This window comes from Gavialis gangeticus, unplaced genomic scaffold, assembly GCF_001723915.1.
Source record: "Gavialis gangeticus isolate Ggan-Ray unplaced genomic scaffold, GavGan_comp1, whole genome shotgun sequence".
Classification (NCBI taxonomy): domain Eukaryota; kingdom Metazoa; phylum Chordata; order Crocodylia; family Gavialidae; genus Gavialis; species Gavialis gangeticus.
The window spans coordinates 5,282,631-5,296,504 of record NW_017729034.1 but is presented as its reverse complement, the minus strand read 5'-3'; positions in this window follow the sequence as shown (position 1 = coordinate 5,296,504).

The window sequence follows — 13,874 nt, the reverse complement described above, 5'->3', positions numbered from 1 at the left end:
GAGTTTTGCTTGTCAACAGCCTGAGGTACAGTTTCCCAGAAACCCCAGCACCTATCTCCTTGAAAGCTGGCAGGCTTCATGGCCTCAGCTGGGGCTACCATGCCTGCATTTTTCACCCTGCTGCACCTTAACACAAACACATTGACAAGTCATGAGTTTTGCTTGTCAGCAGCTTGAGGTGTAGTTTCCCAGAAACTGCTGCATGTATCTCCTTGAAACTCGGCAGGCTTTGTGGCCTTAGAAGGGGCTACTATCTCTACAATTTTCATCTGAATCAGGCAAGAAATGACAAAGTTATAGGCAGTTACATGCTTCCCCACTACAGCCTATGGGCAAAATATCGAAACAGAGTTGAAACAGCGAAACAGTTTCGACGAACCAAATGGAATAGTGTTTCAAAAACTCAAAACGAAACACTGGCCCATTGAAATGGCAAAATGGAAGTCAAAACAAAATGGTGCTGTTTTGCACAGCCCTAGTGTCCACACATGCAGGTATGTGGGGTTTGTGTTGCCGCAAGCCTCTTTGTGGTGCGACAAACTGCACACATTGTATGTTAAACTCTGCATGGTGTTGCTAGTTTGCAATGCAGGGGCAAAATTTGCTACTCAGTAGCAAAAATTAAACCCATCCCAGCTCCTCCCAGTTTCTGGCGTTCTGGTCTGACCAGGCTCCATGTGCAGACCAGAACTCCAGAAACTGGGAGGAGCTGGGATGGGCAGTTTGCCCACAATGGGCAAACTTGTATATGCAGGGGTGTGCGCTGTGGCACAAAGTAGCAGCACAAATTTGTGCCACTACTATTTATGCCACTTCAATTGCATGCCCCTGTTCATGTGGACATGGCCCAAGATATGTTCTCAGTTTTTCTTCCTCTGGGAGCATCTACACATTCATTAATGCACAGTGCCTACTGTGCATTAAATTTAGTACTTGCAAAAGGAAGTACTAAATAAATGCGCAGTAGGCTGCCCTATTGTGCATTAGTGCGTTCATATGCTTTCTTTATGACAGTTAATGCACAATAGACTAATACTGCTGCACATTAACCTAATACACCAGTTTCTGCCTTGATGCTGTAATAAGCAATCAGTCAGTCTACTGCATATTAAGTGTCTCATGTAGACACAACTTCTAAGTATAGTTGGTTTACCTAGGATACTTTTAAACAAAAAGAGCTTGGGAACTGTGAAATTATTGTTATTCACACAGGTAATTATATTTTTCCACCCAAGAAATCTTAATCTTTATTAGCTGTGAAGAAAAAAAAATGGGGATTCTTAAAGCTTTATCCTAGCTATAATTTCCCCCATCTCCTCTCCAGTTATAGGAAAGCAGGAATATTCTCCTACTACTTCAAATGTATCTTTTTTAAAATAAGGCCAAGTACCTGATTTCAAAATAACCAAAATTCAGTTCAACTCCAAATTTTATTAGGATTATCTTTTGCCTAGAAGATGTGTTGAAGAAAAGATTAGAGAGCAGGAAAGTGAAAAGTCCAATTAAAAATAGAATGTATGGACCTCAGAGGGAGAGAGGCTGAGGGAGAGAGACTGTGAAATTATGGGCAGAAAGAATAAGGAAGAAAAATAAAGACTGTCAAATAGGCAGCAAGGATGTCAGCAGAGAAATTTTAATTAAACATACACAATGGCACTATGGAAAACTTTAACAAAAACAAAATATATTGTTTTTATCTAATGTTTGGCAGAATTATTGTTTTTTTGAGTTTTCATCAAAAAATGGGAAAATTGTCCTAAAGCAGAAAATAAACCATTCTTGAGTTTTCAGTTGTGAGACAAAAAAAATAACACTTTGGATGAAAATAGACATTTTCCCTAAAAAAAAAAGCTATTTTATTTTTAGCCAAAAATCCAGCTTTCGATTGGAAATAATGTTTTGGCCACCCTATGTCATAGCATTTGGCAGGGACCACCGAGAGGCAACGAGGTTTTGGTCAATTTCTTCTGTTTCTAATACACTGTTTCAAATTTCCCTTTACTGGGAAAATTTCACCCCCCAGATGCACATTTAATGCCCCTTGAGAAAAAACAAATTAAGTGGGGGAAAATGTTTATGAGCTCATATCTCAAAACACAACCCCTCTCACCCAGCCATCTTGTTCTCAAATAATCCTCTAAATTCACTCATCTTTTCAGTGAAGCCACTGTCAAGCCATTAGTCAAGTCTTCCTGTCTATGGATATGCTCAATGAGTTCTCTCACTCAGTGGGCACATCTACATGTGAAATTAGTGTGCCTGAATAAACTCCGGCACAATTCTCACCAGAGTCAGTTGTTCCCCGGTGCAGCATTTGCACATGCACATGGGACCACAGTATGTTGAGCCAAGGCAACGTAGCCTTGGCTGGCAGGGGGCTCTGGGGGGCAGCCTGCCAGCCCAAAGCTACTCTGTTCCAGCTCAACATGCTGTGGAGGGGCTGGCTGGGGCACAAGGGTACTACAGTGTGGGGCTAGCCAGCAAGCAGCCCCCACACTGTAGCACTCTCATGCCCCAGCCAGCCCCTGTCACCGTCTATACTTGCACTGTGGCAGAGTAAATAACTCCACCAGGGGATAGTACTTGGGTTGGGCAGTGCTATCCTATAGCAGAACTAATTAGTTTACTCTGGCCTGATATCATTGCACATATCGATGATGACACTTTACTGCACAGCTAATTAGTCAACTCCGCAGTAAAGTGCATTGTGTAGATGCCTCCAGCAAGTAGTCAGATCTGGCCCATCCCCACTCACCAGGCACTGGAGTCACCCAGTGCCTTCCAGGATATAAAATGCTGACTTTTAACATTCCTTCCACAATCAGGCAGATTTTATTTTTTAAGATTTAAAACCTTTTTCCCAAAATAACTGCTGTAAAGCTGTTGCTTGTGTGGGAGTGTGGAGGAGATCCCAACTTCCAAGATGCTGTTTTTTAAAAAGCCTCAGTTCTGTAGCATTCTGGATCCCCAGGCAATGCAAACAAGGGTTATCTAAGCAGAAGAGCAGCCAAGGAGAATAGCAAGTGGCCTCAGCCCATCCTTTCCTGTATGTACCTTTCCCTTTTTGTGGTATTTTATATCACCATTAACCTGCATTAATGCTGTGCGTTTAAGATATGATGGCCTAAGTGAACTGCCTGACTAGAGGACACATTTTGCTTCTGCTTTTATACAGGATCACATACTGGAAACCCAAAGAAAGATCAGGAAGACATTGCTTTTATCATATCTACTATAACATCCTTTATTAAAATGGTATCCCATTATTATGTTTATGCCTCTTCTGAGTTTATAAAGAAGGAGAGGTCTCTGTGACCACAGCTCCTCCCAGAAAGCTGCTTCCAGCTGGAAAAAATCTTGAAACAATAAAGGAATAAATGTATAAATTTGAAGGAATAAGTTCATAGCTTTGCCCATACATCTCTGTTCCATGGGAACAGCTTTACCTTTTCCACTGGAATCATGTACACATACATGTGCCACATTTGTATAAACCCAGTGATTGCAGTTGGCCCCATCGCCCAGCTTCCATTCTTTCCAGTTGCTTGTTATGCTGACCTGCTGTATCTGGTCTTATACAGGGCTGCGTGAAGAACTGGCTTTTCTGTGGGGCAGCAAAATTTCAATATGAGCTGAATCCAAACAAACATTTGGGAGGTTTTCTCACCAAAAACAAAAACTGAATAGTTTTCATTTTGAATGAAAGGAAATACGACATTCAACCCAGAAGTCTTTCTTCCTTCTCCTTTTCAGGAGAGCCAAACCAAAACAACACACTGAGAAGCTAGACATCTGCACCATTTACTAAAAGCCCAGTTACTTAGGTACACACCTGAAAAGATGTTTAAGCCATCTCTCTCACCTCTGAGCATCAGGCTGTTTTGAGAAGGGTTGCTCTCAGACACTCCTGTTTATGCTGTTCCATTTTGCATTAAATGCTTACATATTCATCTTCACAGGAGCATGGAATGGAGTCTGGGTGCTTCAGCTTTCACACTGCGACGTTCTCCTCCTGAGAAAGCAAGAAGTTCAAATCCCCTCCAGTAGAGGCTGGAATTAAATTTGCCTGACATGTGAATGCCCTCACCGCTGGGCTACAAGGTAAAAAAGGACAAGCCACTGTCTCTTCCTCTATTTTGGAAACCTAGCCCCCTCCCCCCAACTCCCCAATGTTTTCCCTTAGCAGAAACTTTAATGAATTAGAGTTGAATGGGGAAATAGTTTGAGGACAACAAATAGAATATTTTGGAAAATAAACCGTTTGTTGAGAAATATTTGTCCAGTCCTAATTTTCAAGTTACTGGATCCAGCCCACAAAGAGTTTGGATATGGCCCACGAAGGACAGATCTAGTCTACCTTTTACAAATCGTGTGCTGTTTCCACTCCAGCAGTCCATGCACTGTGTGGAAGGCTGCACTCTTGCCCTTCACTCCCCTCCTCCACCACTGCAGCCTCTGTTTATCCATGCCATAGAATTAGCCACAAAATTAGCTAGTTTATATAACTGTTCAGCATGCTTTTCAGCAGCATGTTTCTCAGTGGAGGCTGTATGCAAGGGGGGGGGAGGGTAAGAAATCAGCCCTCTGCACAGAGCTGGAATGGCTAGACTAGCAACAGGGGTTTGGCAGCCTGCAGTGGTGGCCAGGATGCAAGCGAGAGGTTGCTGATCCCTTCTGTAGTTTCTTAAAGGGTATAAACAGACTTTGCCAAATTAAATGGATCAGCGATGCCAGGATGTGTTCCAAGATGGAGCCCAGGATGTGCCCCAGCTCCATAGGGCAAAACAGATGTTGGCCATTGTCCCATAGGGTCGGACCGCTGTGACTCCTGGGAGCAGCTAAGGCCCAGTACTGTGGGAGAATACTCAGGCCCCCTATGCAAACAGGAGAACCCTGGGTTTCCCTGCTAACAGAGGAGTACTTGGGGTTTGCCCAGATATATATTTCTGCAAACAAGGAAAGATGAGGTTTCCCTGTTTGTAGACACACATCCAGGGAATTCCAGACAGGGGAACCCAGTGCCATGCCAGGCCATGGGCAGCCATGTCTGGGGGTCACTCAAGGTCAGAGGAAACAACCAAGATCCAAGGGGAGTTTGCAGAGTCTGAGTGTAGGGAAGACAGAAGATTTTTCTGGGGAACCAAGTCAGAAATCCAGAGGGATGGACTGAGCACAGGATCAGGTGGCCAGCCAGGGATCCAGGAGATCAAACTGGAGCTCAGTCAGGCCAAACTCAGGTTATGTGGGAAATCCAGTAGTCAGAGAATCCATCAGAGAGCTAGGAGAGGCACAAGGCAAGGATGCAGCAGGCCAGGTACAACATTGAGCCTTGTTGCTTTTTCTGGGTCAGGGTTTTATACTGGAGAGGGTGAAGGGTCAGCTGACCCTAGTTAGCCACTCCAGTGGCAAGGAGTGGGTATGTGCCCCAGTGCTTTGCTGAGGAGAGGGTAGCAGATTCGGACGCCTAGCAGGCCAAAACCCCAAGTTCAAGGCTATGGCCTGACCCCCAGGAAGGCACTCCCAGGGCTTCAGGGGACTATCCTGTATGTCCTCCAGACCTCCCATTCCCAAAATGCGTAGGACGAGGCCCCCTGAAGTCCTGGAAATGCCTCCCTGGGGTGGCTGGAGAGTTCAGACAGCTCTGGGTTGCCCATGGTCTCCTACCTTAAAGCAAACAGCACCTGGCACTATGGGGTCCCAATCCCCATGGTGATCTCTCTGGACATGCCTGCAGCATGTCTACCAATAAAAAGAAAACACTAACTACATCTTAAAGGTGAGCCTATATCCAAAACTTCCTTGACCGCTATAAGCTGGTGGGATTTTCTAAATAGCCTAGGAAGGTCAGGTGCCTGTGTCCTATTGGCGTGCAACAAAGAAAGAGTACCTAACTCCCACAAGTGCCTTTGACAATCTCAGCCTGTGACCTTCATCTAGATGCATTTAAGGATGCTGAGAGGTTAGAGGATAGGAACCCTTAACTGCAGGCCAGGGGCCAACAGGCTGCCACCTTAAGCAATTAGCTCAGCTCATGCTGCAGCACAGTCCATGTCTTAATGCCTTAAAAGCTATTGTCTGCCTCTTCAAATTCAAAGCACACCAGTGTTGCTTGCTTACTCCTTGCATTTGCTTTAGGTTGAATACTGAAGAGCAGTGAAGTCAGGTTCAGGATTTTGTTTATAGCCATGATCATTTCTATGCTCCCAATGCTCCTGTACTTAAGTTACCTTATTGAAAGGGGACTTTGTTTTACAGCCATTTTGGCTAGAAGTCAAAAAATTAAAAAAAAAAAAAGATAAAAACTGGGGAAACATTTCTGTGTGTGCATCTACACGTGCACTTTACTGAGGAGTTGACTAATTAGCTCCACAGTAAAATGTCACAATCTACACATACACCCCTCTTAGGGTGCAGTTAACTAATTAACTCTGCTGTAGGATAGTACCGCCAATGACAAGTACAATGGCAGAGTATTTATGCATGCTGAAATGCATGTGTAGACTGTGAATGGGGCTGGCTGGGGCACAAGGATGCTACAGTGTAGGGGTGGCCTGCTCGCTAGCCTTTCACTGTAGCACCCTTGTTACTCAACCAGCCCTTCCACTGCCCAACAATGCCACCCAGAGCCCAAGGCTGACCTCTGAGCCCCCTACTCTGGATCACCTGCTCCTGGACACACCATCTTCACATGCACCTGGGACTGCCCCAGCTAAAATTGCTGCAGTTCTGGGTGTATGTGAGGACGCTGAACCCAGAAGCTGCCAACTCTGGCACAAACTGTACTGCAGTTTATTTAGGCACAATATTTGCTAATGTAGATGCTACCTTTTAGCCTCACGCACTTGACTGGGGTGGTTTTATCAGAGATGATCTTGGCTAGAGCAGATGGTTGGACTAAATCAGGAATGTCAAACTCACTTGCTCCTTCAGGCCTGATGAATGGTGCCAGGCCAGTCCACAAGCCAGATGAACAGCCCACAGGCCACCCCCACCCACTGTTCTGGCCAGTCCAGGAGTGCACTGCATGTGGATCCCATATGGAGCTGGGAGAGGCTCCATATGGGAGCCACATGTAGCATCCACTCTGGTCAGTCTGGGACCTGAGCTGTAAGTAGTGCCCACCCCAGAACAGTGGGGGAGGAGGAAGTGCAGCGGGAGTCCCAGATCAGCCAGAGCAGATGATGTATGCAACATGCATCTTGGACTGGGCAGAGCAAACACTGCATGTGATGCATGTTCTGGACCAAGTGGGGAGGGGACCTGCATGCAGTGCAGATCCCAGGCCTGCCAGAGGGGAGGGACTATGGGTGGCATACATCCTGGGCTATATGTGTGGAGCTGGTCAGCACACTCCATGTGAGGTGTGTGGGTCGACTCTGTACCCAGGGGCAACACCTGGGACCAAATGATGGGTCTCCATGGGCCATATATGGCCCACAGACTATATCTTTGACACCCCTGGACTAAATGCCCTCCCAAGGTTCCTTCCATTTCTATTTTTGTATGATTCTATGATTCTCTTTGAGTCAACAAACTCCCTTCAAAAAGACCACTGGCAATAATAATAATAATAGTAATTATTATTGTTGTTGTTGTTGTTGTTATAAAGTTTCTGCCACACCACCCACTGAAAGAGCTATCTACACAACTTAGCCTGACAAAAGACAGTGTGATCAAGTGTGTAACCATTACTGTGAGATGATTTCTGAGTTTTGCACCTTTAATTCTCCAACAATTTGACTTTTGAGCAGCCTCTCCTGTTTAAATCGCATACAGAATATTACAGATGAGACACATGCCAACATTCTTCATGCAGACAGTAGTGCTGTTAGTTCCTGTTTTATTCCCATAATCCAAATCAATAGGCAGCGAGCATCAAAGTTTCTGCCTGCTTTCCGTACTGGAGAAACACAGCAGGATGCAGGGCTGTATGTTGAATAACCATAAAGCAAGGCATCAACTTAACCTATAAAATGTCTCTGCAATGTCCAGCCTGAATAAGTGCTTGTATTTATTTGAACTGTGACTAGCTTGTGAAAAGAGTTGGATTGACAGCCTTACAGATCAGAGATACCTACAAAACAGATGCCTCAGCCCTCATTAGGGGAGTCCATTCACCACAGACCTAATTTGGAATAATAATTTCTAAAGAGGAAATAGGGGAATTCATTCTGCAGGGTCCCTGCAGTTCAGGTGAGACTTTGAACAAGAAGATTAAAAATACTGCCTATAGATTTTTGCTGTGCAAAACCGCAAAACCTTTTTCTGTCAAGAACGGTAATAAGACTCCTCAAGAACAATCTGTGGCTCTTGTATTCCTTCAAAGCTGGGTTTCAAATAATGTTGGGGGGAAAAAATTATTGGGGAACATGGCTAAATAGGCAGAGCTCTGGATATTGTGTGTGTGTCAGAGGTCTGGTTGGCACAGGCTCTCGCCTGCACGTGTGTGGAGTGTTTGAATGCAACACATCCTCTCCCATGGCTCACTGGAACTCTTGTTGCTTTTCATCTCCATGCTGATGCTGCTGTCTAAATGTATCCAGGGAGCGTGTCTAGGAGGGAAGGAGGGAGGGCGCCAATGAAGCGGAGATGTGCTTAATGCAGACGCCATTAATAAATCACTGATAGTTAAGATATAGATTGGGTGATGGGCGGCAGATGGGAAGGAGGAATGTCAAATTGCTTTTCTCATATAGATTATTGGATTAACAAGGAAGCAGCGGGCGTGTGGCAAGCCGGTGTAACAAATTACGATCATAAAAAAAAAAAAATGGAGCTCATAGTAGGCTGATAATAATGCCATGTTGTCCATTAGCTCTCTGGAGAGGTGCTCAGAGCACAAGCATCTGTCTTCAGGAAAAGAGATGGCCAGAAGAACGTTAGGATGTGGAAGACCTCTACTTCACTCATGCTGTCTCCCATGCCCCAAGTCTCCACTCACTGCCTCAAAGCACACGTTGTGGGGAAAAAATGGCAAATAGTGGCTGCATGGAATAACCACTGCAACTTTTAATATGTGCAGATAATTCTTTGCCTTACCCCCACCCTTACACACTCCCTGCACCAACTCCATAAGAATGAGATCAGCTACCAAACAGCCCACTACAAGAGTGTCTGCTCTCAGGTCCCAATCCTGAGCCAGCCAAAGCCCATTACTAAAGCCCATTGGCCTCAATGGTGAACAAGAGACCTCACATTTTCCTTTGTTTCAGTTGCCAGGCGTGTCCATGCTTCACGGTGCAGTAGTGACTGACTGTTGTCCTACCCCCAGTGCTTCAGCCAACAAAATGCACCTCATGATGAACTTGCACCTTTTTAGGACTGCCAAAGACCTGACAATCTTCCAGTCTCCTGGGGGACAAGGTACCCCCAAAAGCAGAGGAGTGAAATAGTGTAAGAGAAGGCACAGTCTGACAGAGCTGAGTTTTTAAAAGAATCTAATTACACAAAGTAAAACAGCAATCAGGGAAATCCAAATAGAAAGGGGAAAAATAAATAGAATATAATACTGTGCCCTCTTTATGGCCACGGTCTGCTGCAGGTGGAGCCTGTTTCTGGGCTCCACATGCTCCAAAATCAGTTTAAACAGAGCAGAATCTAGTCACGGTGAAGTTCACTGTACATTTAGATCATACTAAAGGCATGTAAAACATAAGCATCCACAGATTAGAGCTCCTTAACTTGTCCTAAGTGCCCTCCGAATGTCTCAAAGTTACACTTCAGGCAAAGGTTAACTCTGGGTTGTGTTACGTAGGTCATTTTAGGGTAACTTCAATCTGCTCCGCAGAGATAAAAGCCTTGTCCACATGAGCAGGGGCATGCATTTGCAACAGCAAATAGTAGTGGCACAAATAAGTGTCGCTACTTTGTGCTGCAGTGCACACCCCTGCTTGTCTGCTTTGCAGTGGGACATTGTCTCACTGCTCCATGTTTGGTGGGGGGGTGGCAGGGGCACAGGGTACCTCATTTTGGGGCTAGCTTGCAGGTAGCCCCCACGCTGAGGCATCCTGTGCCTCAGCCAGCCAGGGAGTGGCATGTGGAGACTGGGAAGCAGGCAGCCCAGGACTGCCTACTTCCCCATCTCCATGTGCTGAGGAACCCCTGTGCTAAGCCATCCTGTGCCCCAGCAAGCCACTCACCTGTCTATGCATGCCTCAGCTAGCTGCCTCAGCGACTGAGGCATGTGGAGTCCCCATCTCAAGGCACACTGCACCCCAGCAAACCATTCCCCAGCTGTCTGGGGCGCAGTGTGATTTGAGATGAGGGAGCAGCCAGAGCAGCTGGCTGGGGTGCAGCATGCATTGAGACGGGGACTTCACATGCCTCAGAGCAGGGGCTCTGCAGCATAGTCCCTGCACTGAGGCATGTAGAGATAGGGGATCAGCCAGACCAGGGCTGCCTGTTCACCCATCTTGAGGCACACTGCACTCCAGTCAGCTGGTGAGCAGCTGGCTGGGGCACAGGGTGCCTCAGCATGGGGTCTCCATGTTTGTCCTGGCACACACAACTTTGGTGTGCTTTGTGCCACTTTTTTTTCAGGTTTTTTTTGCCACTGGGAAATTCTGGTAGCAAATTTCTCCCTGGCATTGCAAAGTAGCCGTGCACCATTTAATGTGCAACACGTGCAGTCTGTGGCACCGCAGAGTGTTTTGTGGCACCACAAACTGCATGCCTGCACATCTGCATCCAGCCAAAATGAGCAATATGCAGAGCTCCAGCATCCCAGGATGCACCACTCCCAACCGTCTCCCTCCCTGCCCCCCCTAAACACCCCCCCAATATCCAGAGCAGGGATAGAGCCTAGATGCCCTGGCTCCCCACCATACACCCTGCTATCCAGTCCTCTAGGGGCAAGTCAGAGCTGTGCAGGCAAGAAACAGTATTAACCCTTAACACGTGACTGCTCATGGCATGTTCTAACTTTAACACGGCTGAACATTCCCCAGATTTAGTATGGTCTAGGTGTAATGTGTAATTTCACCTTCACTGTTTCTAGTCCTACAACTTCAGGACACACTCACAGCTCAGACCACTTGTCTGAGTCTTCCCTGAGATTTGGAGCCCTGCCACCCAGCTACCCTAGACCCCTGAATCAGTCCCTCCATCCTACTGATCCTCTTCCTCAGTTACCTAGTCATAACACCTCTGGGATTCACATAGGCTGCAGGCACTCTGCCTTTCTAACTTAAACTCTTTTCTGCAAACATGGTTAGAAACCAAGATACAAAGGATTAACAAAGGACTCTTAACTACATTAACTTTACTCGGTTGCTCTGTGGGGAAGGCCCACACAGAGGCTGGTTACAGGTAGGATCTATGAGAAGCTCAGTCAGTTTTATGGTTGCTAGGGTCGGAAGGTACCTGAGCAGATCATCAAGTCTGACCCCCTGCCATGGCAGGAAAGAGTGCTGGGGTCAAACGACCCCGGCTAGGTGGCTGTCAAGCCTCCTTTTGAACACCCCCAGGGTAGGAGCAAGCACCACTTCCCTTGGAAGTTGGTTCCAGATCCTAGCCACCCTGACTGTGAAGCAGTGCCTCCTCATGTCTAGCCTGAATCTACTGTCCATCAATTTATGGCTGTTATTCCTTGTTACTTCTGGTAGTGCTCGGGGGAACAGGGATGCTCCCAATGCCTGCTAGTCCCCCTTGGCAAGTTTATAGATGGCCACCAGATCCCCTCTCAGCCTTCTCTTGTGGAGGCTGAACAGGTTCAGATCCTGTAGCCTCTCCTCATAGGGCCTGCCCTGCTGCCCCCTGATCATGCAAGTGGCCCTCCTCTGAACCCTCTCAATGCTGTCCACATCCCTCCTGAAGTGCGGCACCTCATGTTACTGAGGAATGAATTTCAGAAGTTTGAGCTGCTAAAATCCTAGAAGTCTCCACTGAGCACATGTGAACTGGGATTTTTTTCCCCTTAAAGTTTCATGACTTGGCCAAATATAGGCATATTTTCAAGGGAGTGGCAAAAGGCACTTCTCTGATGCACAGGCCACCCCGTTACCAAGTTTCAAGTCAAAGTATGGAGGCACTACAACTTTTCACATAAAAGATCATCAGAATTTTTTTTAATATGGGCTAAACCATGTGATATTCCCTAGCCATTTTGGAAATGACTGAACCATCTTCAGCTAAAAGCATCTCAGAAAAACCATATGCAGACACCTGGCATGACAAATTTTAATCTATTTGTTAAGGTCTGGAAAAATTACAAGCAACTGAAAACAAAGTCTTATAATGGGAGGCCTCAGGTAACTAATAATAGGTGACACTATCAGCCCCACCTGTTTATAAGGTAAATGTGGTCTATTTGTAATGTGTAATTATTATGCATATATCACATCATCATATAAAGATGCATTTAACAGTGCTAGAGTGAAAGAGGAGGAGCTCCCACTCTACATGTTTCTTCCCAATGAGGACACACAGGAAGCTCCATGTTATGCTAAGCCAGGAGTGGCCAACCCACTGTACATGTACCACAAGTGGTAAGGGCAACTTCTCAATGAGCCATGCAGTAGATCAGGGAAGGAGCAAGGAGAACAGCAGCAGACAGGACATAGAAAAGAAATCAGACTAAACAGACCAGGCAGGGGAAAGGATCAGAGTGGCATTCAGGGAGAATGCAGGGCTTAGCTAGTAGTATACCTGCCAAAAAGATTCGTTCCCACTGTGCTAGGCATTGCTGGGAGCTCTTCAGTCATGGTAAATACACCCAGCTGTATTGCACGGAGAACTCCATCCATTCTGGGATGTGATGGGTATTTTCAGTCATGTTGGGGAAAGGGACTGATAAGACTGGGCATATGCCAATGGTGCAAGGCTGTACAGGGGGTGTTACTCATTCTGAATCTTGGCAGACATATCTGCCTATTCTGAGTAGTGTGCATATCCTGAGACAGTGGTTACTGAAGTGGAGGTAAATAGAAGGAATAGGTCAACACAAGATCCAGTTATCATGCTAATATGTCATCACATCATCCCAACCTTATAGTCTACAGGAAGCCTAAGCTCTCCCCCACTCATAGATTTCATAGACATTAGGGCTGGAAGGGACCTCGGAAAATCGTTGAGTCCAGCCCCCTGCCCAAAGGGCAGGAAGTCAGCTGGGGTCATAGGATCCCAGCAAGATAAGCATCCAATTTGCTCTTGAAGGTGTTCAATGTAGGTGCTTGAACCACCTCCGATGGCAGGCTGTTCCAGACCTTGGGGGCTTGGACAGTAAAGAAATTCTTCCTTATGTCGAGACTGAAATGGTCTTGCAGTAGTTTATGAACATTCGACCTCGTCACCCGTTGGGGCGCTCTGGTGAACAAACATTCCCCCAGATCCTGATGGTCACCCCTGATAAACTTATAAGTGGCCATCAGATCACCCCTGAGCCTGCGCTTTTCCAGGCTAAAAAGCCCCATGGCTCTCAGTCTGTCGTCATGAGGTCTGTTTTCCTGACCTCTGATTGTGCGCGTAGCTCTCCACTGGACTGTCTCAAGTTTCTCCACATCCTTTTTGAATTGTGGAGCCCAAAACAGAACGCAGTACTCCAGCTGTGGCCTCACCAAGGCCAAGTACAAGGGGAGAATGACGTCCCGGGATTTGCTTGAGAAGCATCTATGGATGCAAGCCAGCATTTTGGTCGCTTTAGTAGCCGCAGCATCGCATTGCAGGCTCATGTTCACCTTGTGGTGAATGATGACCCCTAAGTCTCTTTCTTCCATAGTGCTAGCCAGCATAGCATTGCCGAGCCTATAAGGATGCTGCAGGTTTTTCTTCCCAAGGTGGAGAACCTTACATTTTTCGGTGTTAAACACTGTCAGGTTCTTGTCCGCCCATTTGCTGAGCCTGTCCAGATCAGCCTGGATCACCCGCCTGTCTTCTGG